The following is a 22975-nucleotide window of genomic DNA, read 5'->3' as shown; positions in this document are numbered from 1 at the left end:
TATGGCATAGAAAAGTTGGACAGCCTTTATGTCTCCATGCTTGGTTTCCTATGAGATGCTTTATTAATAGAACTCAATGAGAAAGAAGCTTGTGAGAAACAGATGAGAAACTACTTAAAAAATGCCTAGCACACCTCGAAGTATAAGGCAAGACCGCAGAACAATAGAGCCTAGTGGTTTTCCAGCTCTCCAAAGTCCTCTAATCTATGTGTGGACACGGGTAACGAAGTCTCTAGTTGGCCTGATATGCCACAAGCTTTTGTGCATGCCTCTCTTTTGTGCGATAACCATTCTAAGCCACAGGAACACTAAACACTTGGTAAGGATTTTCTAAAGCAATGAATAATTCATAAGGCATCTAGCAGAACTCTTAAGCTACGGACTCTGATCCAAGCAGACCCTTTAGAGACGTAGCTCAGTGGCAGAACTCTTGCCTGGCATGTAGGAGGGGCTGGATTTTATCACCAGCAACATAAAAAAAAAAAAAAATTCCAAACAAAAAAGTAGAATCTTTCTGGGCACTGCTGGTGCATGCCTATGATTTCAACACTTGGGAGGCAGAGGCAGGTGGATCTCTGTCAGTTCAATGCCAGCCTGGTCTACAGAACAAGTTTTAAGATAGCCAAGGCTACACAAAGAAACTTCGTCTCAAAAAAATAAATAAATAAAAATAAATAAGTAAATAAATAAGACTCTTTTGGTTCCCTTTTGACAAGCCCACCTTATTTTGTAATCAGCAAAGAGGTTCAAAAAGAACATGAGAACTCTGTGTTAAATTTTAGAGGCCGTGCACAAAGTCAAACTCTGGGCCTCTGTCTGCTCTTCTGTATGATGGCTCCCAAATAGTAGACTGCATTCTAGTAAAATATAAGGTGCTCCCCTCACATGTAACTAAATGAGTGCCAGCCCCTAATTTTCTGTCTGATGACATTTTCCATTAAGTGATAAGTACTGATCCATGGAACCCCAGCCCACATCACCTTCATAATTAGAAGCAATGCCTGACTGATGGACAGTATTCCCAGGAACATGTCAAAAGGCTGGAATTCCTCTTCCTTTCACACTGTCCAGTTCATTTGGTCTAGAACAGGCCCAGGAATTCGTGCTTTAGGTGAATTTTGAGAGTGAGGCGGACACAGGTGATACGTAAATTGACAAATATTGAGAAAAGAAAAAAAAAACAACTTGGCAGGTACTGTTTTGTAGCATAATGAAGGAACTGGGCCAACTTTTGGGTGATTCCCCTGTCTCTCCAAGGGAGGGATTTATGGTTTGGGTAAAAACCATTAAGAACACATTGGTTTCTTGGCTGGTTTCAGTTTGAGTCTCTGTGTCCTCCAACAAAGTAAAATCACACACAGCCTGGCAGCTTCAGTCTGAGCCTCCCACGTGAATCAAAGCCACGTGATGAAGGCCGTGCACGCTAAAGAACTGAAACCAGGGGAGACACAGGCAAGGGGAACGGATGTATGTTTTCCTTTCCTTTCTGTTCCTTTCTGTTTTTCTATGAATTCTCCCATTTGATTTTGATATTCTAATTTACTATCCTAGAGTTAAAACACATAGTCTTTTGTCTGGCTTAATATGATGCTTGCAAGGCTCATCTATGTTGAAGCATGTATCAGCATTTCACCCCCATTTTATTGTCAAATCCTTCTACTAAATAATGCCTATTGGGGCTGCTTTGTGAACAATACTGCTAAGAACTTTTCTATATGAACACACATTTTTGTATGAATGTACATTAAAAAAAAATAAAGAACTGTACCCCCAAAGATACCTGTGTGAGAGGAGTAACAGATGGAAAAAGAATGACATGTATTTTTTTATCTAAGGGGAAATGACTTATGCTGGCTGCTAGTCAGCATGTTAAGTAACTCTTACTCAAAGGAGACGGCGCCTCTGATACCAAATTCAGGAACACAGAGTATTGGAAATATACCCTAAGGAGATCCCACGCACTCTGTAAGTGGTCTAGCAGTAAATAGTGTGACATCTTGGTGCTGCCAGTAAGAAAAAAGTTACAGATTGAAAACAGTCTAAAAACAAACAAACAAACAAACAAACAAACAAACAAAAAATAGGCCTGGAGGTGCTGGCACATGCCTTTAATTCCAGCACTCAGGAGGCAGAGCCAGGTGGATGTCTGTGAGTTCAAGCCTGCCTACTCCACAGAGGGAGTTCCGGGACAGCCATGGCTTCACAGAGAAACCCTGTCTCAAAAACCAGAAAACAAAACAAAACAACAACAACAAAAAACCCAAAACTAAAAAACACAAAACAAAAACCAAAAAATCAGACTACCAAATTTTTGGATAAGCTTCAACACTTCAACAACAGAAGTCAGCAGTCAAAAAAAAAAAAAAAAAAAAAGAAAAGAAAAGAAATCAGTAGTCTACAACGGTTCGAATTGTGTGAATCATCAAATAGGGTAAAATAGACAGGATCTCCTCAGCCCTTCAGGAGGACAGAGCAGTGCTCCCTTGTCACGCTGCCCATTGTTCTCGTCTGTTCTAAGCAGTAGCTCATGGAACACAGCACCGGACGAGTGGTGTCCAGACACGATCACATTCAGCTTACAGAACAGACTAAATAGTTGCAAGGACATTCTATAAACAGAGATGCTCGATGGACCACCTATATATATATACATACATACATATATATAGTAAGTATTTCATATTATATATTGTATAGGAACATATTAGTAATAAGTGCCACATACATGGGCTAATGTTTCCTATACATGTTGGGATGAACAGGAATACAAAATATGTATTATAGTTTTATTTATTTTTATTTAAATAAATTTATATATTTATGTGTCTTTCTGTGTGCCGTGTACATGAAGGTACCCATAAAGGCCAGAGGGAGGAAATGGAGCTCCTGAAGCTGGAGTTACAGGCAGTTGTGAGTTGCCCCAACATGGGTGCCAGAATCCGAACTCAAGGCCTCTATAGAGCAATGTTTCTCAACCCATGGGTCATGACCCGTTTGTAGTTCAACTGACCCTTTCACAGGGATCACCTACGACCATCAGAAAACACAGATATTTACATTACAATTCACAACAGCAGCAAAATTACAGTTATGAAGTAGCAACAAAGAAAATTTTATGGTGCATGTGGGGGGTTCCTCACCACAAGATGAGGAACTGTATTAAACAGTCACAGCATTAGGGAGGTTGAGAACCGCTGCTCTAGAACAGCAAGTACTCCTAACTGCTGAGTCATCCCGCGGGCCCCTAGATGTGGTTTCACCAAACCTTCTTAGATGTTGAAGAAACTATCTGCGAACAAACAGGATCAGTGTCCAAACATAAGCCCCTCCATTACTCTTGTCTGTATACATCACATGCTACATATATACTCACTTGAGCCTCTCAAGTACTCTCAGAAACACAGGTGCATTTGCTTCTAGTCAGCTGCTGCAAAACAGCTTCTCCTGCGTTACGGTTCATAATTTACTTTTACTTTTTGGTGCTGGCCACCAAACCCCAGGGCCTTGTGCATGGTAAATACACATTCTGTCACTGGACTATATCTCCCAGCCCAGGATCCCCATGTTTCAAGTGGAAGAACAGAGGCACACCGAAGTAAACGCTGCAGAATCACGTGGCCAGTGAGAATCGGCGTCGGATCAGCACCCAAGACATCTGACACAAACATCTCTGCTCTGAGTCTTTCAATGTGCCTGACTGTCATAAACATGCCGTGTCTCCCCCAATAACTACAGATTCAGGAGAGTCCCAGGAGAAATCCTAAAAAGGGCGAGGGAATTGAAGCTGCTTCTAGAATTTGCAGAGAAGAGCAACAAGCCAAGACCACGAAGACATGGAGAAGAACTAGGTGGAAGAGTACACCCCCCTGGGTGACAGAAGTCTTCAGAAAGCTGGGACAGTTAACTGCAGCACCGAGGGGTGACATGGCCACCACTGAACAGGCTAGAAGCACATGGTGAAACGGGGCACTCACGTGACGGGTGCAGCTGCAGACTGTGTGAAATGGCACACGCCTCAGCAGCACCTCCAGTATTCGATACGACAGGCACTGAAGACAGAGTTCACTCACAAACGTCAACACCCACCAAAATCAGATCCACACGAAGGAAACGCAATGACAAAATGGGAATGGGGAAAGCATGGATAAAGGATACTGGAGAGTGACCTCATGTTTATCTTCAGGGATAGGGAACAATCTCTGCTTGTCTGTTTTTGTCTGTTTGTTTGACAGGATCTCTTGTAGCTCAGCACGACCATGAACTCGTATACCCAAGGATGACAGTGAATTCCTGATCTTCGTGCTTATCTCCTAAATTGCTTGAAAGCCTCACCACACCCAGCTTCAAGAATAATTCATTTGTGGGGGTAGGGTGGGTGGGGTACATGTGGAAGCCAGAAGTCCACCTTGGGTGTTGTTCTTCAGGGGTCCTCTGCCTTGTTTTAGAAGGGTTTTTCACCTGAGCCACACAACCCAACAATTAGGCTAAGCTAGCCAGCGCTGTCCCAAGGATGTGTCTGTCCTGTCTCCCATGCCGGGACAACAAGCACATGCCATCATACCCAACCTCTCAGAACTGTTGGCTCTAGATATAGAACTCAAGTCCTTATGCTTGCATGGCAACCACTCTACCAGCTCAGCTATCTCTGTAGCCCAGGGAAATTTTTTTTTTTTTAAAGACACTAAGTATTCTCCATAAAGGAAGAAATTTATAAATCCAACAATATTAAAACTATGTGTGCATTGAAGGCACACAACCAGAAGGTACTTGCAACAAGTTTACACACAACAAAAGATTCACATCAGGCTACACAAAGGAGTTCTCCAAAAATGAATGGCAAATCAGCAAAAACAAACAACAAAAAACAAGACACTATAAAAAACTGAGCCGCATATGTATCATTAGTCTGTGGTCCCAACACTCGAGAGGCTGAGTTGAGAGGACTGCTGAGAGTCTGGGTCAGCCTGGGCTACACAATGACTCTCAAAAATAAACAAATTGACAGAGAAAACTAGGCCATGAGTTTGAATAAATACTTAGGAAGAAACCTAAATAGCCAATAATTACTAGCCAGCCTGTTCTACATTGTGAGTTCCAGGATAGGCAAGGCTACACAAAGAAACCCTGTCTCAAAAATCCAATAAACAAAATAACATAAAAAAAAATTTTCTCTGGCATTATTAAATTTTGGTAGAAATGAAGAGTAGTAGAAAATTCGTATTCAGCAGTGTTAAATTAACTAAATTTTGATGTGTATGGGTGTTTGCCTGTGTCTACACTTGTGTACCACATACATGTATGGTGCTCACCTAGCCAGAAAAAGGAACCAGACCAACCACTGGAGCTACAGAGGGTTATGATGCTTCATGTGGGTGGTGTGAACTGAACCCAAGTCCTCTGGGAGAGCAGCCAGTGCTTTTAACCACGCAGGCATTTGTTTGTTTGTTTGTTTGTTTTGAGACAGGGTTTCTCTGTGTAACAGCTCTGGTTGATGTAGAACTTATTCAGTAGACCACGCTGGCCTCGAACTCACATCCATCCTAGAGAAATACTACACAACAGTAACGAGAGATATTTAGAAGAAAGGGTTTTGTGCTGGCTAGTTTTGTGTCAACTTGACACAAGCTAGAGTTATCTCAAAGGAGGGAACCCCAATTGAGAAAATACCCTCATAAGATCCAGCTGTAGAAAAATTTCTTCATTAGTGATTGATGGGAGAGGGCCCACTCAATTGTGGATGGTGCCATCCCTGGGCTGCTGGTCCTAGGGTCTATAAGGAAGCTGCCTGAGCAAAGCATGGCGAGCAAGCCAGTAAGCAGCACCCCTCCATGGCCTCTGCATCAACTTCTGCTTCCAGGTTCCAGCCCTGCCATGGCCTGACTTCCTTCAGTGCTGAGCTATAATCCAGAAGTGGAAGTGAAATAAACCCTTTCCTGAGCTGCTTTTGGTCATGGTGTTTCATCATAGTAACCCTAAGACAGGTATTGATAGCCTTGTACATAAAAGCTAAAACAGAGAACAGTTCAAACGCCCATCAAGAGTAAAGTGGAAAACAACATTATGGGAATCCAGAGGGCTCCAGGCAATGAACAACAAATCACAGCCGTGGACATCAACATGGCAGAGTCTCTCTCTAACACTGAGGCGAGCCCATAACAGAAGTAGTTGAGACTGGCGTGGTGTCTGGTCCCTGTAATCCTAGCACTCAGAAAGTAGAAATCAGAGGATCTTGAGTTTGAGGTCAGCCTAGGCTACATAGTGATACCCTCCCTACCCCCATCTAAAAAAAAAAAAAAAAAAAAAAAGTAATATACAGTTGACCTCTGGAGACTACTTCCAGGATTCTTCCAAGAGTCAGTGTCAACCAGGCATGGTCGCAGAAGGGGGGAGGCAGAAGCTGCAGGATCTGGAGTTTAAGCATAGCCCCGCGACACGGAGAGTTGAAAACTCTCCGTGATTCATGAGACTGTTTTAAAATTTTAAAATTTAATTTAATTTTAAAAATAGGGCTCATAGCCGGGTGGTCGTGGTGTATGCCTTTAATCCCAGAAGATCTCTGGAAGCAGAGGCAGGCAGATCTCTGAGTGTGAGGCCAGCCTGGTCCACAGCGTAGATTCCAGGACACCCAGGGATACACAGAGAAACCCTGTCTTGAAAACAAACAAACAAGAAAGAATAGGGCTGACCAGATGGCTCAGTGAGTTAAAGAGCCATCAAACTTGTGGGCTGGAGTCTAATCCCGAGCCCCAAGCGGTAGGGAAACAAATTCTTGAACGTTGTCCTCTGACCTCCAAACTCAATCATCCGCATTCATATTCATACAGTAAGTAGAAAAAAAATGAATACAATAAACATTTTAAATAAAATAAAAAGCCCAAATCTTCATTTGTTCAAAGAGTTAGGGTTACAGTTTTCTGCATACAACTTAGGTATGTACTTCCAAATACTAGCAGTCAGTTCTAGATGGTTCGTAATACCTACTGGACTATGTCACATAAATAGATGAAATGCTTTTGTGTGTTTCAGGCAATAATGACAAAGGGAAAAAGTCTGTATATGTTTAGCAAACAAGCAGTTAACTTTGTTTTTGTGTCCCCAGAATAGTTTGATTCACAGTTGGACGAGTCCCTGAATGCAGAATTCATGGTTGTGCCATGTTCTAATTCATATGAAGTTGAATGATTACAAAGTCAGCTGAGGGTGTGTGTTAGTTTGGGTTTTACTGCTGTGAAGAGACACCACAACCAAGGCAGCTCTTACAAAGGGAAACATTTAACTGGGGCTGCCTTACAGTTTCAGAGGTTTAGTCCATTATCATCATGGCGGGAACCATGACAGCACACAAGCAGACACGGTGCTGGAGAAGGAGCTGAGAGTTCTGCATCCTGATTAGGAGGCAGCAGGGACACTGTCTCAGCACTGGCTTGAGCATACTGAGACCTCAAAGCCCACCTCCACAGCAGCATAGTTCCTCCAACAAGGCCACGCCTACTCCACATGGCCACACCCCCTAATGGTGCCACTCCCTATGAGTCAAGCGTTCAAACACAGGAATCTGTGGGGGCCATTTCTATTCAAAACGCCACAGAGTACATACACATACGGATTACCAAATTTAAATATAGCAGTATTTTTTTATTTTTCAGTGCTAGAGATAGAGCATAGGGCTTCATATACACCAGGCAAGCTACTCTACCACTGAGCCCAAGCCCCAGCCAAAACCAACTTCTAATTTAATAATTCTCTGCTCATCTTTTGACATAAGAAAGAAAAGCCACTCCCAAACCTAAAATCTAAAACTGTTTTTGAAGGGTGGGGTCGGGAAACAGGGTCTCATGTAGCCTTGGCTAGCCCAGGACTTGCTATGTAGATCAGGCTGGCCTCCTCTTGCTTCTGCTTCCTGAGTGCTGGAATTAAAGGCATGCACACTTCCCATTTTGACTGCAACCGAGTACAGAGGTATCCAGAAAGCACTAGTTGGTTGTCCAGATGTGTGATTAAAGTCACTCTCTGACAGCAAATAGATAGCTGCCTAACCCCAGATTCCTGCTCACCGCCCCCACATCAGTTTTTTCTTTTTTTTTTCTAGGAGCCACTTAAATCTTCCCCACTTGTTAAGCTGCAAAGATTGAAGCAAAATGTTTGCTGGCAAAATAAACACTGGTTTTAAAATTCTCCACTTGAGCGGCTGGGTAAAATACCTGTTTACTGAAACAAATGTTTCATTTGGAAAACGCCTGCTTGTACGGTGACTTTCCAAGAAACACACGAGGGTTACCGGGAGGGTGATGCCACACCTTGATAGAAGCTGGCATTTTTGGGGGCAATTTCACAAAGTTTACTCTCAGAGGATAGAACAACAGCCGGACAGTCAAGCGCTTGACAGCTCAATCCCGCACCTAAAATCCTGTGGCTGTGTTCCTGGCTAGACCAGCTCCACCCCTCCTAAGGGAACCTTATGGTTAGGTGAGTGAGTTTCACAAATGACATCATTATACTTAATGGTCATGGTAAATTTTGGAGCCAGGTCTGTCTTTCTAGAGTTGTGTGCTCTCTCTGGTCATCATATATGACGTGATCCGTGTTGCATGTGTGTGTGGAGAGACAACCTTGGGTGTCTTTCCTCTAACATTCTCCACCTTATTTTTTTGAGACAGGGTCTTTTACTGAGCCTGGGGGCTCCTTGTCTCAGGTCTTGCTACCTCAGCACCAGCCTGTCTGCACTTCCCAGTGTGGTTTGAGGGGTCAGAAAAGGGGTTACAGGCTGCTGTGTCCACACTTGTTTCCTTAATGTAGGTTCTGGGTATCCAAACTCAAGTCCTCCTGCTTGTGCAGTAAGCGTTCTACCCACTAAGCTCCCAGCCCCAGACTCCGTCCCTTACTAAGATTCATAAGCACCAAGCCCAAGACAAGTTTAACTTGACACCCGTTTAAGAAGATTCCCCTTATTCCCGTTCCCTTTCTCCCTTTCTCCTTCTCTAAGGCAGAGTCTGGCTATGTAGCCTCGGATGGATGGTCAGGTTCTTGATATGTAGCCTAGGTCAGCCTCTTACTGAGATCCTCCTGTCTCAGCCTTCTGAGTGGTGGACTTATTCTTCATCTGGGACTCAAAGTATCAAAAGGAAGCATCATAAAAGACAGGTGTGGGACCCAGGGATTAATTTCATACAGAAGGCTCCAGTACAGACATAATAGTTAACCAAGTAAAACTCCCTTAAGGTTTAAGGCTTTTCACCGATGTTTCCTTTTTCCAGGTGTGGTGGTAATTCCAGCACTCTGGTGGGGGAGGTAGGAGGATCAGGAATTTAAAGGCAGTCTCTGCTGCATAATGAATCTGAGGTCTATGCAAGACCCAAACCTTTTTTTTTGAGACAGGGTTTCTCTGTGTAGCCTTGGCTGTCCTGGACTTACTTTGTAGACCAAGTTGGCCTTGAACTCACAGCAGTCCACCTACCTCTGCCTCCCTGAGTGCTGGGATTAAAGGTATGTGCCACCACGCTCAGCTAAAAAAGAGCTCTCAAACAAATAATACTTTCCTGCTAAGCTTTAAGGAATAAAATGGGTCATTATTGACCACCATAGGGTTTCCTAACAAAGCATATTCTTTTTGTCTTTAAAACATACTTACATATAGCCATGTATCCCCACGTTTTTATTCATATGCTACTAAGACATGTAATAAAACATGCAAAATTGGGCAACACAAAGGACTTCGTAGACTTTAGGAAGAAGCTATACCCAGTGACCAATAAGAAATAAGAAGGTTGGTGAGGTGGCTCAGCAGGCAAAAATTGTTCTCTGGCTTGCACACTTACACTTTCTACATGCCTGCACACACACACACACACACATCATCATCATCATCATCATCATCATCATCATCATCATCATCATCATCACCATCAGAGAAATAAGACTACAAAAAGAAGGGCTGGGTACGTAGCTCAGTTGGTAGAGCATGCACAAGGCCCTGGGCTCAACCTTTAGTGTTGGAAGAGAACAAAACATACTCAGTGTCATCAGAGAAATCAAAATCTCAAGGAAATAGCACTGGAGTTTCAATAGGATGGTGAGAATTTGTTGTAAGGCAGGGTCTTACCATATGGCCCTGGCTGGCCTGGTACTTGCTATGTAGAACTGAATGATGCAACCATGATGAAACACCAGAAAAGTCGTTCCCTCCATGCTAGGGCCTGTGTGGCCTTCTAAAACAGACTCTGTGCTTTGAACTCATAGAGGTCAATTCGCCCGCTTCTGCCTCTTGAGTGCTTGGATTAAAGGTGTGTGCCACCATGCAGCCTGGATGTGGAGAATTTTGAAAAAAATGATAGCTACCAAATGCTTACAAAGATAGGAAGAAATCTGTGCTCTGTCATCGCTGGAAGGAATGGGAAATGGTGCAACCACAGCGGGAAAATACTTGGTAGCCCCTCCCCCCCAAAGTTAAAGAAACTTGCCATATGATCCAGCAATTCCACTAATACCCACAAGCCAACACTCCTAGCATCGTCATTCAAATCAGGTAAGGGCCACAAACAACACCTGAGCCTGTTTACACAGTGAAATCGAATGATTAAAAAGCAGCCTTAGGGAACGTGAGGACAACGCGTACTGTACACAGACAGCAGGATCCTATTCAGCCATAAAAAAGAATGGAGTACAGATCCAGGGTGCCAGAGATGAATCTTAAAAAAAAAAAAAAAGCATGCTCGATAAACCAGCAAGACCCAAAAGAACAGATACAACTATGATTCCACTATGAAGTGTCCAGAGTGTGCACAGGGAATAGAAGATAGACTAGAAGAGGGTCTCGGGCAAGATGTGACAGGGAGTTAATAGTTAACACACACAGGACTTTCGTTTGGGGTGATTTAGAAACCAAAAAAAAACGTTGACAGTAGAAAGGAGTTCTACTTACAAACACTAAGTGTGGCTTACACTTTTAATTACACTTAACAGTTTAATTCATTACATGCCATGGACAGTTGACCACAATGGAAGAGTTTACCTCGAAAACGCAACGCTAACAGGAGGCGAGGCAAAAGCCACCAGCTGATGCTCTGTTTTCTTCTCTCACATCCCAGTGGGTCTTCTTGTGTGCTAGCAGGGGGCGCCGGGGCAGGAATGGGGCAGCCGTCATGAGTGGACTGTGTGGTAGGGGCAAAAATCAGGAAGATATGTAGGCCTACATCTAAAAGCAGATTTTAGTTTCAACTTAAAGAGGAGAGAACCCTTTTCGGTAAACTTTCCATAGAATTGGAGACCCTATGGAGGTCTTCCTGTCCCTTGCCCCACAGAACTGAATGATGCAACCATGATGTGGCCTTCTAAAACAGACCCTGTGTTTTTTCTTTTTTTCTGTTCTCAAGTAAGACCCAAGTCCCAATTTAACTTACTCCTTTCCAGAGCTATTTTCAAAGTCATTCTCATTAACCCCCCCCCCCCCCGCCCCACGCTCAAGAGCATCAATCACAAGACAAAATGACAGGAAATAATAAAACGATTAACAGCTCAAGACCAAGTGGCACACCACTGCCCATGCCCGGGTGTCAAACATGAGGCTGGCGGAGGACCAAGGTAATCAAAAGCAAGACACACAGAGTCTGAGGGCTAAACTGACATTTCAGGACTCTGAAGCAGTCTTGTTGAACACAGGACTGGCAAAGCGAAAGGGCACACAGGTCTGGGACCCTGGAGTTTTGTAGTGGCACCAGCTCTCCCTCCACATTTCCTAAGGCTTCCTTTCAGTCACATGGTTCTGCTGTGCAAACAGGCTAGTGGGGAGGGCTGCAGTTTTGGGGATTAAAAGCTGGAGTACTTTCCCTACCTATCATCCTCAATTTAAACAAACCAACCTATCATCCTCCAATTTAAAACAAAAGCCAACTTCAAGATAACGCTCTGCTCCCAAGACCGTCTCAACTTAACTTTTTTTTTTGTTTGTTTGTTTGTTTTTTTAGAAATCTGCAATGTAACAATATGAATTGATTGTCCCTTTACTCTGGTAGTCCTGTTGAAGCCCACGACTATTGCGCACCGAGAAAGACAAACACTCTAGAAACGGAGTCCAAAATAGTCAATGCACACCATCAGGTGCGCAGTGTGACTGCCTAGCCTCTGTGAGGACCTGGGTTTCATACCACACACACACAATAATAATAATAATAATAATAATAATAATAATAATAATAATAATACCAGGGACTCTCAAGGTCAGATTTCAAGAAGCAGCCCTTGGCTGTTGATGCCTGTGTCCTTACATAGCTCAGCTGGCAAAGCGCCTGTTTGTCATGCAGGAAGCCCTGGGTTCAACGCCCAGCACTACACATGCCAGTCCGGTGGCGCACACCCGTGATCCTAAGCATTCAGAGGGCAGAGGCAGAAGGATCAGAAAGTCAAGGTGATGGTATATAGGAGAACTTTTTCAAGTTTTGATGGTGGGGGGGAATGAATCTCATCTGAAGCCATGTGTAACCTTGGCTGTCCTGGACTCACGCTGTAGACCAGGCTGGCCTCGAACTCACAGAGATCCGCTTGCCTCTGCCTCCCAGAGTGCTGAGATTACAGGCGTGCGCCACCACGCCCGGCTGTTAGGCTGTTAAACGTTTCTAAATTGGTTCTAGCAAGTCATTCTTGGGAGGAGGGGGGAACCAGGACTGTGAGGATGTGAATATGCAGGTGCTCATCCTCAATCAGCCATCTCCCAAGTTCTTGATGAAACCCTACATTACCTATGCCTAATTTGGATGCAATCATCAAAAAGCAACAACAAAACAACAACAACAACAAAACTATTGCTAATTCAATCTTATCAGGAAATCTTGGCTTTGAAGAGAGGAGTCCTCCTAATTTAGAGAAGTGAACATCATGAATATTATTTAGTGTCCTGCTTTAGGTCCAACACTGATAGTGTTGCAAAATTCTCTTCACTGGGCCTTCTAACATGCTACATTTAAAAAGCTGCCAAACTGGTTTTTTTTTTTTTTTTTTAATACATCTTTTAAAGGATGGTAAACCAGAGGCAGTTTTGAGTGAAATCAGCTTATTCGATGAGCTGTACTTTTAGGTGGAAACCCATGAAATAAACTGCACACGTCCTTAGCTGCCACAGCGGTGGGAGGAGATTTCTTTTGTAGAGGAAAAAGAAAACATTTTTTTTCCTTTGGACCTGAAGTTGACCTATTGGAGCAATGGCCTTCAAATGTGCTTTGTGGACAGTAGGATTGGCTATGAGAAAACAGAAAGTAATTGTCCGTTTCTTTTGTGACAATAAGAAAGAAGTAGACTCGTATGTAGGTGGGTATTTCTTGCATCCATGGCCGCTGCCTTTTGGAGTCTTCCTTAGTCCAGTTTTCTGAAGATGTATCTGTCTTTAAGCTAGGAGACCCGGTGAGACCTTGCTGGCCTTACAGCTTACGGCTCGCCTCACCTCACCTTAGGCTGACAGAGCTGCCTACAGACATCGGCCAAACAGTCTGCTCCTGAGGATACTGCCAACCACCACACCCTAGGTCTGTGAATCCAAAGGTACAGGAAGTGGTCTGCCCAAGCTGGGTTATTGCATCATCCCCACAGGCTTCCATGTACAGAGTTTGACTCACGCCCCACCACACAGGGCTCAGAAATACCACCTCCTTCCAGCCAAGGCTAAATTCGGAAGGCAGCGGGTCGTTGGGATGAGAACAGTACTGAGGACTGTCTGTCAAAGACCGTCCACCCGGCCCCCAGAGGACAGTTTTGACAAGAATGCATGGTAAGCTAGCACTTGCTCGGTCTCCGTAGGAGAGTCTCGGGAGGCTTGGCGGGGTTTCTAGTCAGACCATAAACCGGTGAAGACTTGAAGACAAACGTTAGCCCCAAGTTATCACCATTCCAGGGTGTTTGAAAGGGCTTATTAAAAACATGGAAGCTGACCCCAGGATGCTTTGCTGCAGCTCGTAGGGGTGGGGCACCTTAGTCTGATGAGGCAGGTTAGGAGCTACTGAGCTAAAGCGCTTTGGTTGGAACACTGCTGAGCCATCATCATTTGGTCTCTCCAAAAAGCCCCAGGAATGACTAATTTGTGGTCTATGAGGAGGGAGTTTTGCCCACATCACACCGAGGCACTTTTTAACGGAGAATGCTCCCTCAAGCTGGTCTTTTGCCAACTGGTTCCAGCTCAGGTGCTCAGTCACACCTGGGACCTGCCATCACTTCCATCGAGTGGAGCACACAGCCATGACTCACCCATTCTCCTAAGCCGCTTCCACCCAGGTTCTAACAGGACCTTGAACGCGAGTTTCTCAAAAGAAATTTTCCATCTGCTCTGAACGCCGGCTTCTTATGGCGCATCACACCACTCAAAGCATCTAGATACGGCTTGATGTCTGAGCCCTGCCCGTCTATAAAATACTGTCATTTTTTCTTTGTTAATATTAAAGTATTATTATTTGCGTGCTTGCATGCGTGCGCGCCTGTGGAGGCCAGAAGAGGTTGTTGGATCCCCTGAAGCTGAAATTATACAGTTGTAAGCTACCCGACAAGGGAGCTGGGAACTATCCAAGCCCTCTGAATGAGCGGCAGGCGCTCTTAGCCGCTGAGCCATTTCTCCAGCCCCTCTTCTATCTTCATCAAAATTATTTTGATCATATTTCCATTGTTGCCCTGGGTCCCTTCAATAGCCACTTAGGCCTACGCAATCCTTAAACACAACCCGTCTTGGAGATGTGGCAGGGCCAATTCCAGAGCACTGCCATAAAGTGAATAGAATAAAGTGAGTCACACAGAATTCTTTGGGCTTTCCTCGGCATATCCAAGTTACGTTTAATTACGTTGGAGTCTATTAGGTGTGTGAAACTATGTCTAATAAAATGATACACATCTTTTTGTGTTTGTTTTCTGAGACAGGGTTTCTCTGTGTAGTTCTGGCTCTCCTGGAGTTTGTTCTATAGACCAGGCTGGCCTTGAACTCAGAGATCCACCTGCCTCTGCCTCCCAAGTGCTGGGATTAAAGGTGTGTGCCAACACCACCACCTGGTCATGTAACATATTTTATTGCTAAAAGTTGCTAGCAATCCTCTAAGCCATTGGAAGGAAGGACTTGATTGACTCAGCATTGGACAAACCCTACATAATAATAGTATCTACCAAGCACAAAATGGCATATACCTGTATTTTCCTACTTAAAACCCTCCCCTAATTCTCCATTTCCAGCAGATAAAGTTCCAGCACTAAGTTTGGCCAGCCATTCCTTGTCCCTAATTGGCCTGGCCCTGATCTTTTCACTGAAATGACAGATTTCATAGCCAGTCCATCTCTTCCAACAGAATTGGTCAATTCAGATTCCTGGAGTGTGCTCTGTAACTTCTGGCCTCTTGGCTCACAGGCTTAGAGCACGGAGAATGCTTTTTCCTTCCTAGCTATAAAAATCATGTCCATCATTTAAAGCCCAAGTTCCAGGCCTAAGACCATTCTCTGAACTTCCTCCTGATGGCTGCCACCTGTCAGCCACCACACAAGAACATTCCCAGCTCCCTAGAATACCTAAGCTGGGAGCAAGGTTGTGTGATTTCTCTGCTTCCTCCAAGTTCCTCTGCAGCCACATCTGACAAGGTGAGCTTGGTGCTTGGCACATTACAGACCCTCCAGCCTAGCTTGCTCTGTTCTCTATCCCGTCTGGAATTTCCAGTGACAATTTGTGTGTCATCCCCACCCCCTGCCTCTACTGGTAGTCATTCACCGGCTGGTGGTAATACCACCCTAAAAAAAAAAAAAGCAAACCTCTTCTTTTTATACATAAGTAACATGAAAGGTCACTGTCAATGTTTCAGAGGAATGGAAGCCAGAAGAAAAACACATTTAAACCTCTCACTTCACTTCACTTCTCAGCTTCTGACTTCTGGATATGAAGACAGTTTACCACCATATCTGGCTGCATAAATGGTTTCTTTAGGAAGAACCCCTCAAAGTACAGGCATGAGACCTGCTGAGGCTAGTGAGAGGTCTCAATGAGAGGCTGCGCCTGCTATGAAGACCAATAGCCTGAGTTTGAGCCCTAGAGCCCTCACGGTAGGAGGAGGGAACTCCATATACCCCATGCATGACACATGTACCCACGCACATACACAAACATACACAAACACAAATAAACGCAACGAGAAGATTTTTAAAAGCGCCATTGCTAACTCTTTCTTTCACTTAAAGTTTCTATTGGTTTCTTGCAGAAACTCTTTTGGTGGGAACCAAGCTTTCAAAGACAAATTATCTCTCGGGTAGAAACTCATTCTGTGTGCTTTTTCCAAGTTTTCAGAAAACTTTTTTTTTTTTTTTGTATAACTGTCAGTTTCCTACAGAATAAGCATGTCTGCCATGCGTAATTCTAAGTAAAGCCTTTCTATAGCTTATGCAAGCAATCCCAGTGAAAATAATGCCTGCCCATTAAAATGAAGATTTCAAAGTCCAAGCTTGGGGCTGGAGAGACAGCTCAGTGGTTCAGAGCACTTGCCATTCTTCAGAGGACCCAGGTTCACTTCACGTGCATTCCAATAACTATCATGATTGCCATACTACTCATGAGACAGCACAGCCAAGGTCCTCTAGGCACAAAACAATAATCTGGGCTGGAAGTATAGCCAAATGGTAGCGTGAGCTTAGATCTGCAAGGCCCTGGGTTTAATCTCCAGCATCAATAGAAATAAGAAACAGACCCGGATGTGTGCTGTACCTGTAGTCTCAGCACTTGGAAGGCAGAGGCAAGAAGACTGCTGCAAGTGACAAGCTGGTCTGAGACCATGCTGTGTCTCAGGCCAACCAGGGCTACTTCAGACCTATCTTATACCCAGCAGCCAATAAAACAAACAAACAAACAAACAAACCAAAACCCACAATTTTTTTCTTGGTTTAAATCTCTACAAAAGTTTTCACAACAAAATAACGAACCTCGTTTTACATATTTGGAATATGGTTCGATTTATAATGAATTCGTTTCCCAGTTTGTTTTTCCATCTTGAGACAAGGTGACTTGAAAGTGACTATGTAGCCAAGGATGGCCTTGGACTCCTGATCCTCCTTCACCTCCCAAGCATGTGTCATCCTATCCAGCTCAATTTTCCAGGTTTTGTCTCCTTGAAGCATAATCTCCAGAGCAAAATCCATCCTGACCCATGTGGGCTTCTTTGGAAAGAAACAGGACTTTATATGAATTGCTAAGTCCCCGGGTTACCTAACTCCGAGGTGGCTCTAAAGAAGCAAACACCGCGTTGACCTCAGAGTCAAAACTCTAGTTACTACTTATTTCTCAGCTCATGGATTCCTCAGTCCTGCCCCCGCCCCTTGTGACTCTGGTCTACCGTGCAAAACCAGGTGGAAGGAAAATGGGACAGAAACCAGGAAGTGTTCAAGAAGAGTTTGAGTTACAAATTCAACTAAGCTAAGCCTCCCCTTTGCAGTCCCATCTTGCCCTTTCAACAAACTCCCCTTTCTTTCGTTCCTTCTTTCTCTTTCTCTCTCTTTCTCTCTCTCTCTCTCTCTCTCTCTCTCTCTCTCTCTCTCTCTCTCTCTCTCTCTCTCTCTCTCTCTCTCTCTCTCTCTTCTCCTCTGCCTTCAACCCCAAAGCCCATCATTTTCAAATCTCAATTCCTTCTTCCTTATCACGTGCTCGGGGAGTGAGCCGCTCCAGCACCCAGGAGGGGAACTCAATAGCTTCTTCTGCTTTGAGAGGACTGGACACCGCACCCCCTTTCTTCTTCTCCTTTTAATAAAGGACTTCAAACGTTTGTTTCTCAGGCCTTCCCCGAACACAGAACGGTGACTGTCCCCTGTTCCTTCCAACTCTAGGGTATCAACTTCAAACCTTTGTGTCTACTTAGCTACTGTTAAGAACTGTGCTAAACTGATGCCCTCCGAGACAGAAACACACACACACACACACACACACACACACACAAACCAAAACACACACAGAGCACAAAACACAGCAAAGCCCCACCTCCTCCTCAGCTTTCTGTTCTGGCCCCCTAAGCGCAACTGTAATCTCCTCCAGGGCTAGGCTCACCTACAAAGCTCACTGCATCATTGCATCCAAGCCAAACCCGGTTACCGAGGCAACTAAGTTTTTCTTCCCAATGGGTCACAGGGAAACACATCTCTCGGGATCCCTGGTAACCGTCCACCTAGAATGCTGGGGAGCCACAACAGCGTATGACTCGCTTTCCAAGGCAGGAGCCGGCTGCCTCGGGCGGCCACAGGAGGGGTGTGCATGTAGTCACATTCCTGACCCACTTTCGCATCCCTTCCCTCCCCCTCCTCTTCCTCCGACTCCCGTGCAGGCCGCGAGGGCGCCCGCGCTCTCGGAGGAGCCAAGGCGAGCACTCCCTGGACTGGGTGTCTGGGCACCCCGGGAGACCCCGAGAAAGCGCGCCTCCCCCTCTCCCGCCCTTCTCCGGCTACCCCTGCGTGTGCTTCCTCCAGGTCACATGAGCTCATGAGCACCTGTTGGCAACTTCAGCCCCAGGCCCAGCCTCTCTGCCCGTCCCCCCCTCCCCCCCACCCCACCCCACCCCGACTCCCCGTCTGGGGCAATGCTCCTTGCGGAAGGGAATGGGAACGCCCATCGACTCCCGTTTGCAAACCCGCTTCCCACGGCAGGGCTCGGAGGCCCGCGGGTGGAGGGGACCCTGCCCCCACTCCCTCTCCCTCAGGCGGAACGCAGAGGTGGGGTGCGCCCGCCGCCCGCCCCCAGCCCGACTGTTCTGGAAACCTGGGCTTCTCGCGGGCGCGGGGAGGGGGATGCTGCCGGTGCTGGCCAGGGCCGCAGGGGAGAGGGCAGGTAGCGGGCGGTGACCGCTGGGTTTGTGTTCCAAGCCGCCGCGAGTCCAGGAAGGGGGCGGGAAGCAGCCGTCGCAGCTGCAACTTCTGAGCGTGCACCGCAACTCAGCAACTTTGCCTGCGCTGCGCGCCCCTCCCCCGCGCCACCAGGCCCGGCCGGGGGCTGCGTTTTGCCAGGGTGGGCGACCAGATCGGGGGTGCTGGCGACTGGGGGAGGGAGGAGGAAAGTGACAGAACTTCAGCGGAGTTACGTGACGGGGGCGCGTCTAAGCGTACTGAGTGAGGCCTGGAGAACTGCGCGGTCCCCCATCGGCCAGCCAGGCGACGGCTACTGGGCTCCGAGGGAGGAAAGGGGCGGGAGGATGGCGGCGGAGCCATGGAAACTGTGTGGGATGTATAACTAGGGGAGAGGGCCGCGCCAGGCGGTCCGCAGCAGCCAGCATCTCGATGCAGCGCCTCGGGTAAGCGCCGCACAGCTTGCACAAGCTCTTCTCCACCAGACCGCATCTCCGCCGCCTTCCTCGCCCACCTCTTCTAGAGGCAGACCAGGGCGAAGAAGAAAGCGGCGGAATGCCCCGGGTCTGTGGGGCAGAGGCTAGTGTGAAGGTGACCAACCCAGAGGTCATCGGTTGTCTGATGCTTGTTATGAGCTCAGAGGACAGCACGGGCCACCCTCTGGTCCCGTCAGCCCAGATGGCTTGGAAAAACCCAGGGGTTGTGTTGTGTCAAGGAAGATGAAATCAGAAGTATCTGAGGGGCCTTCACTGAGCATGCAGAGACTCCTGGGCCAGCTTGGGATGGTACCCAAAGTCCCCTAAAGTCAGGTCCTTAGGGGAGGTTGCCCCAGGTAGGATGGGCGGTCTAGCCAGGTGGGAGTACGGAGTAAACTGGAGGCTTGGGCCGTATCCACACACTCAAGCACAGGCACCCGGAAGGGCCCAAACTATCAACCACACCCAGGCCCTGGCAGCCAACTAGGTCTCCAAGCCTCCTTCCCGCCACTCATACTTGATTTGACTCACTGTAGAGTAATGGATGCTTTCTGCCTCAGCCTATTGCCCATAAAGCCGGAGATTTTAATGGTGGTGTTATGAAACTGAGTCACTCTGGGTGTGGGGATCTTCGGAAGCAAAAGGGTCATTTCAAGTGAAAGTAAACAGCCTTCATGGAGAGGCTTGTCAACAAGCTGAATGGTTTAATTACATGCCATCTTAATTTAAAGAGATTTGCATGCTCGTTGAGGCCAGCTGGACAGTTCCTTCTGGTGTGTACCTGGAAATTACTCTTTAACTCAGCGAAGTCAGTTCATTTCCCACCAGTATCTGCAGGCACACAGACACACCCGTATGCTTAGTTCTTACTCTTCTCAGTTTGGGAAACCACTTCTACGCTTTCCCCCGGAAATAGTTTCTAGAGCCTAGGGCCACAGTGTGGTTTTCCAGAGTCTTTCCAAAGATCCTCAGTGTGGCCGTGGGTTATCTCGGCCCGGTGGGTGAGTGGTGCCCGAAGTCCTTTATACCACATTTTGTCCATTCCAGATGTGCCAGTTTTAACATCCTAGGTTTAGCTTGGATGGCTCGGACGTCGTCTGCTTACATTTCGATTTCACTGGTTTTCCTTTTTAGTGATCCATAAAATAAGGAAGTCTGATAAATGCTGAGTTAAACAGTTTAAATCCAGCTCGTTTGTTATACAGTAAGTACAGCAGCTTAATCACAAGACCTGTCAGTCTTCAAGGCTGGAAGGGACCTTTGAGTCCCTCGGTGGAGGTTATAGTGTACGATTTTTAAAATGTGAGGAAAAGGCCTTCGTTTGTGTACATGAATACAAGCTTGTGTGCATGTGTGTGTGTGTGTACGTGTGCATGTATGTGTTCATGAGCATGCACACATTTGTGTTTTCGTGTGTGTGCATACATAAGTGTTTGTGTGTATTTGTTCATGAGTGTGCATGTAAATATGCAGTCATATGCAAATGTGTGTATGTGCATGCATGTGTATGCATTCCTCAGTGTGCAAACATGCATGCACTCATGTGTATGCCCATGTGATTGTGTGTGTGTGTGTGTGTGTGTGTGTGTGTGCGCGCGCGTGCGCGTGCGTGTGGTTGCTTAGGGCTAAGAGTCCTCTTTGGGAACTGTTGCTTCAGGACTCCTACCAGATTTGAACATAATGAAGGGAAATGTTTATGTTTCAAAATGGTACCATCAGGAATTATTAAAAATAAGTTTACTGTCATTACAAAAAGGAAGCAGGAAGGAGAGGAGCTGTTGAAGAAACTGTTCCCATTCAGCTCCCATCAGGATTGTCTGTTAAGAGCTGTGAAGGTTTATGGTAGGTCAGGAATTTCTTATATCTCAAATATGTAATCAATGCTACACTGTCTTTGCCTTATCTTAACTTGGGAGAGGTGAGAAAATTGATTTAATTAAATTTGACTGGCTTATTAGACTGAGAGTGTAGATTGGTGATAGAGTGCTTGCCTAGCATATGTCAAGCCTGAGTCTGATCCCCTGAATCCAAATAAAAAGACTGTCACTAAGCTTGTTACAGATGGCATGACTTACTTAGATTTGATTCCCAATAAATCTACTGTAAATTGCAAGTTGTAAGTAAAAAGAAGAAACAGTTTTTGTAGACATGCTAGGCAAATACTGCCCAGCCCTCAACGATGCTTTATTATTGTTGCTATTATTATTATTATTTTAATTAGAGGGGGCTGGGACATTGTCTTAAAAGTTTGGGGCATTTGTTGCTCTTGCAGAGAATCTGGGTTCTATTTTCAGCACCGTATGTTGGTTCATAACCATCTGTAGCTCTAGTCCTAGGGGATCTGACATACTCTTCAACCTCTGAGGACACCAGTCATGCTGTGGTGCACATACCTATGTACTCACACGAAGGTAAAACTCACACGCACATAAATAATACAATTAATAAATCTTAAAACATCAAGTGGGATGGGGAGCAACAGTGTGCACTCGGAAGCCTGAGGACCAGCTTTCAGAAGCTGATCCTCTCTACCATGTGGGTTTCACGGCTCAAACTTAAGTTCAGATCATCAAGCTTGATAGCAGGCATCTTTGTCCCGTGAGTCACCTCACCAGTCCCTCAAAGATGCCATTTATGCACCAACCCTACGTAACATCACGAGATTTAGACTAGGGAACACCAAGCCTATCTTAGGATAAAGTGTGCACTCACTGGCGGCCACTTTGCGTACATGATGGGATGTGAACAGTTAAGACACCGTCATCCAATAATGTCAACAACACAGTGCAATGCGGTGTGGGTTGTTTTCCCCCTGAGAGGACCAGGCTTCAGCTGGATGGCTTGAGGGAAAGATCCTGACTCAACAGACAATTTCTTTTTTGTTGTTGTTTAGTTGTTTTGTTTGAGACAGGGTTCCTCTTTGTAGCCTTGGCTGTCCTGGACTCACTTTGTAGACCAGGTTGGCTTCCAACTCACAGGGGTATGCCTACCTTCGCCTCCCGGATGTTGGGATCACAGGCGTGTGCCACCACACCTTCCAATGGACATTTTCTTTAAAATAAAAATTTTTATTAAAATTGCGTGCACTCACACAAAGTGTGTGCGTGTGTGGATGATGTGGGGGGGGGGGGGCATAAATGCCATAGGTCGGAGGACAACTTCATGGAATTGGCTGTTGCCTTCCACCCTTACAGGGTTTCTGGAGACCAAACTCAGCTCACTAGGTTTGAGCCGCAAGCACTGTCACCCACTGAACCTCATCAGCCCCCAAAGGACAGTTTCTCCTGCATGTACATTGCTCCATTAAGCTATTATAAAGAAAAAAAGAACTGTCAGTAGAAATGTCATAAGTCTAAAATTTCCTCCAAACAATTGTTAGAGACAAATTTTAAAATGATAGTGAGTAGATAGAAGTATAATGAGAGAGAGAGGGAGAGACTTGCTGGCACAGGTCTTTAACTTCAGCTATTTTAGAAAGCTGAGGCAGGAGGATCTCAAGTTCAAGGCCAACTTGGGCTGCAGAGCAAGTTCAAGAACAGCTTGGACACCTTAGATCTTGAATCAAAGTAAAAAGTAAAAAGAGGCCTGGTGTCTAGCCATGTAGTAGAGAGCTTATTTAGCGTGAGCTAGGTCCTAGGTTTAATCCCCAGTACTGGAGGGAGGGAAAGTAAAAAGCAGAG

The 22975-nt window shown here is 45.7% G+C and overlaps 1 protein-coding gene across 1 annotated transcript in view; it reads right to left on the bottom strand.

Moving 5' to 3' along the window:
• The window catches only part of Rreb1 (ras responsive element binding protein 1), a 174589-nt gene extending 155760 nt beyond the window's left edge, over nt 1-18829 (bottom strand). Inside the window, exon 1 of the mRNA XM_060372483.1 lies at nt 18737-18829. The gene's annotated coding sequence lies outside the window, so the exon portion shown is untranslated. The remainder of the gene's footprint in view (nt 1-18736) is intronic.
• Between the last annotated feature and the right edge of the window lie 4146 nt (nt 18830-22975).

This window comes from Meriones unguiculatus, chromosome 19, assembly GCF_030254825.1.
Source record: "Meriones unguiculatus strain TT.TT164.6M chromosome 19, Bangor_MerUng_6.1, whole genome shotgun sequence".
NCBI lineage: Eukaryota > Metazoa > Chordata > Mammalia > Rodentia > Muridae > Meriones > Meriones unguiculatus.
The sequence above is the reverse complement of the archived record's forward strand: the minus strand, read 5'-3'. Positions and strand labels throughout refer to the sequence as shown.